Below are 5027 nucleotides of genomic sequence, written 5' to 3' on the forward strand. Positions count from 1 at the left end.
AAAAAAAAACTGTAATACAGGAGAAATTATTCTGTACATAATTCGAGCGCATTTGAATGTTGCGTATTTATGTTTATTGTGTTGCATATTTTTTTATATCAAATTTTTTTATGTTAAAAAGCAACACATAAATAATACTCATTAAATACACAATTAATATGCAAAAAATATGTAGAAAACAAATGTATCAAAAAATACGCAGTAAAATAAGCAGTAAATACACAGCATCCGAACCCAATTCTGTGTTCGGACTACGTACAGAATAATTTCTCGTAATACAGTCAGGCAAACAACTGAGGAACTATTATTACATCCTCTGACCGGACGTAGCTTTACGTTCGGTCAGAAGATTGTTACTCGATTTTTGCTCGGTATTTGGTCGGTATTGATAAGTATTATTTGGTAATAATGAGGAATACTATTCTGTGAAGATCAATGCCGAATAATACTGAGCAATACTGAGTTTTCCCAAAAAATATCGAGTTTTTCTAGAAAAAACTCAGTATTTTTTGGGATTACTCGGTATTTTGTCTTCACATAATGGTATTTCTCGTTATTGTTGGTATTGCTCAGTATTTGCTCGATATTTCTCGTTTTGTGCCTGCGATCTTAGTGCTAACCGAACGTAGCTCTACGTGCGTTCACCGAACCAAATAAAAGTTCAACAACTGAGGCTTTGTTTGGGCGATTTTTTTATTGTTTTTAATTTTTGTTTTTAATTTTTTATTAAAATCTTATTTTAATAAGTAATAAAAAAATCATTTTAAACTAAGTCTAAAGCATCATTATGTTGGATTGTTTCTTATCTAAAATGGAATTTTAAAAACAGACGTTGAAAGAAAAGAATTTAAAAAACTATTGTTCTAATAATGAGTTTTGTTTGAATCACATTATTTTTAAGTACTTCCTAAAACGTACAAAATAGATAAAAATTATTTATATAAGCATTCAGCTTTCACTCTTTTTTAAGAAAATACCTAATTACCCATTCCTAAAATTTAAGTACATTTAATTAAATTTTTTTATTAAGTCAAAATACTTCCAATCGATGGTCCTACAAAAGTACATTATTAAATATTTACACAAAGCAATATAATGATATTTCTTATTTATTGATTATATAAATAAGCTGCCATTCCATTGACAAATCGCAACTGGCCATCAAACATCCATGCAAGCTTTACCAAGGATTGTTTGGTAGTGCCGGCTAAAATTATGAAAAATATAATTTTCAAGTCATTATGACATATATTTCTTTTAATATTTCATCTGTTCGAATAATTTAAAATAAAAAAAATTAACTATTATTTTATTAAATACTTTTTTTCTTTTACATATAGAAATGCATACAAACATTATATACAACCACAAAATAGAAGTGGAACAGTTCTTCAAATAGACACCTAGATCCTGAAAGAGGCTGCTACTTCAAAATCAAGTGATTCTTGTCAACAAATTCAAGAAACAAATTACTCCAAAGTACAAACACTTAAAATTTCACAAATTGATTACATGATATATCACCAAGTTCTAAAGCATCTCAGGGTCCTATCAAAGAAATTAGACAATTACAGAATTCCCAGTAGATTCAATAGCTTTTATGTTCCAGGAACAATAGTTGAAAAAAATAGTAAATCTATATTTTCATTTCACTAATTTCTTTTCTCTTTAAAACACAGATAAATCAAATACATTTTCTAACAAACACCAAACAAAAATAGAACTAGATAACATCAACTAGGGGCTGTTTGGTTGCCTGAAAAAGAAATGCAGTGTAAAGTAAATTTAATGTAAAGTAAATGTATTGTATTCTGAATACTTTGAGACTGTTTGGTTGTCTGCAAAATAAACGCTGTAGAATTGTTTCTCTTGTTTGGTTAGGTATATCCAGAGTAAAGTAAAAGTGGTGTATTTGTAATAATTTATTTTGACATTACAAGTAGTGTATTTATAAAAGCATATTTATAATAATTAGTATTATTTGATATTATAAAATAAAATCAGTGTATTTATTTCTTGCACTATCTTATTATAAATTTTTTTTTAGATTACAAGCTATATCAAAGATATAAAATTCTATATCAATATTAAACATAAAATTTGTATAAATAAAAATGATTTTATAATTGTCTTATAGTTGAATTAAGATAAATTGAAATCAAATATTATATATATATAGCAATCAATGATTATCTAGAGTGGTAAATGTTGGAGATGTATCAATTTATCTGCAAAGTATGTATTATGTTGTTTTCTCCTTAAAATAGCTGATTGAACGGACCTATGAGCAGGATCTAAATTGGAAAATACCATGCAGGGAGGAAGAGTTCTTATACCAAGAACCATTGCACTACCCTTAATATTAATTTGACCATAACATAACGAAAATGAGTAACTAATTGCAACTTTTTTAACAAGTTGATAAAATATACTTTACTGGCCATGACCTAGACCAATCATGCCATCAGCTTGTTGATTGAACAAATAATCAGATTCAGAATTTTCACATAAAAAAATGGCTCGTTGTGCCATAAGTTCAATTTGTTTAACGAATCATATGACTTGTTGAGAAAGAAGCCCACAGCTGCAGCTAATTTCAGCATAATGCCTCTCATAAGTACAATGCCTTTTCTTCTTATCACAATTGCAATCAATATTGCATTTAACTAGCTCATATGTGCTTGAATGCTCAAGCCTAAATCTTCGATACTGCTAAATCAAATTGTAATTATTGTTGTTGTATATTTCCTTTGACTTTCTCCCTACCATTGGAAGTAGGGAAGAAAATATACATTCAATATTCTCATTTGTATAAAAAACATCAATATTTATAAGACTTAAAAAATTATGATTCTTTATCTACATGACATGCTTATATATTTATCAATACAACAATTAACTAAAAAATCAAGACCAACATATAGCTGTATAAAATTACAAAATCACACTTATAAAGCCTCTAATAAACCTTATGTCAAATCTGCTATATCATTTATTCACAATTGATAAGAGTATGAACTTAAAACAATGACACAACTTGAACATTAAAAATTTATTCTATAGGAGCATCAGCTGATAAGAGGATGAGTAGGAAACATATCAACATAACTAAAACTTCATTAATATAGAAGTAAACAATTCAAACAAAAACGAGATGAATTCAATTCCATAAATTTTTATTTGATTCATAAACTTACCAATTAATATAGAAAGTACCCAGGAAAAGCATTTGATGTTAAATCATTTATTTTAATCATAGTTACATGACAACCCTTAAGTCCAATATTCTCAAGCAGCCTCTTTGAGACAGTAATATCATCACAGCTAGAATTACATAACAAAGATAACCATGATGAACTCATAGGAGATCATGATCTCCAAACAAATGCAATTTAGAAAAATAAAGCACACCTTCCATTAAAAAAAAAAAAACTAGTTCAAGAATGCCAAAACGATCAATAAACTCATAAAAAGTACCCCTTGTAGGATAACCAGCACAGCTTATCCTAATAGCTTCTATCACCCCTATATATAAGTATATAAGAATGTCTTGAATGGATGTGGGATGATGCTATATTGCATATAATTCAAAACATAAAATAACTTACACCACATCTGAACTGCTAGAGCACATTGTGATTCTAAAAAATTGCTGGCTTAAGAAGATTATCAGGCTTAACACACCATATGTAACGGTCAAGGCTCAAACCGTTACACATCACTGACTCAGCAACAACCACTACTTCTGCCATCTGACATATGAAGCCGAAATGCTCATGAGCAGGAAACTACCAGCACTATCTCAGCCATTCAGATATATTCTGTATCAACGGCTTGATCATACTTTGCATTACTACATCTACTATATATAAACAGGACTACTGTTTCATTGAAGAGAAAAAGAAGATATCATAGCTGCTATTCTCTGTGTCTTACTGTCTTCTTCATCTTCCTATGTTTATTTTCTCTTAAAGCTTTTGTTGCAGGTTTATGGTATCTTAACAGTAGTGAGGTTCGGTTGAACTCAAAGTTTGAAGCAGATCTTGCAATTGTTGTTGTATGGCTAAAAAACTAATCAAAATGCTATGTCAAGCCAAAGATGATAAAAATAGAGTTTTCTTGTGATACCTAGTAAGCCAAAGATGTAAAAATAGAGATCTTTTTAAAAAAATAAAAAGGCAAGTATGAAATCCAACAAAGTTCCATCCTAGAAAGATGAAATATAGAAATATTCCCTGGCAGAAAAATGAATTGAAGACTTCAAAATTCAATTATGTGAAAATTTTAAGCAGAGAGATGAAGTCAATAAGAGGGTTTTCAATAGAGCAGTGGGGAGGCAGAATGAGATCAACCTTCTGGAGTAAGATGGAGCATTGACCCTCACGCTCTTACGGGATTTATGGGATTTGGCCGAAGAATCGTGCAAATGGGAGAAAAATAGTTACCTTCACAGCGAGCGAGCTCACGTCGTTGCTTCCAATCAAAATGTCGTGACTTCAGATCCGACAAGAAAGGAACATCGTCGAAGGAGCAGAATAAGTGACTCGAAGTCGAACAGCAACAATGGAGCTCAAGAAGCAACGACGGATCGAAACGAAGAAGCATCCTGCCTCTCCGCTGTTCAGTTGAAAACCCTCACGCTCTACAAACTTCTCATTATTTCACGCGAGAGGATCCTAACCCCCTCAATTTGAGCGGGTTTCGAAGTCGCCCGAATGGGCTATCAAAATACACTGATAATGCTCTGAAAGAATTACTTATATTCTGCTCAAAACAAACCAAACATTCTAATTTTTAAAATGCAAGTAAATAGATTACTTTACCCTCCTAATTCGACATACCAAACAGCCCCTAAATAATTTCATTAGCACAGTATTTCAAAATTAAAAAAAATGTGATTCAAAATACATAGGAGTCGATTAATCCCTTCATTCTTGCAGATGTAAATATGTTGAGACTCTGGATCTTCAAGAACATAATCTCCATGTAAGCTATCTTTTGTAACTTGTTCAGGCTCCATTACTGAT

General features: G+C 30.6%; 1 long non-coding RNA gene across 1 annotated transcript; it reads right to left on the reverse strand.

The window, feature by feature from the left end:
• Positions 1-3391: 3391 nt before the first annotated feature.
• On the reverse strand, positions 3392-4735 carry LOC114580677. The gene is made up of 2 exons (XR_003702202.1): positions 4446-4735; positions 3392-4071 (listed from the first exon to the last, which is right to left on the reverse strand). It is a non-coding gene; the product is annotated as an uncharacterized LOC114580677 (long non-coding RNA).
• Between the last annotated feature and the right edge of the window lie 292 nt (positions 4736-5027).

This window comes from Dendrobium catenatum, unplaced genomic scaffold, assembly GCF_001605985.2.
Source record: "Dendrobium catenatum unplaced genomic scaffold, ASM160598v2 fragScaff_scaffold_133, whole genome shotgun sequence".
Lineage (NCBI taxonomy): Eukaryota > Viridiplantae > Streptophyta > Magnoliopsida > Asparagales > Orchidaceae > Dendrobium > Dendrobium catenatum.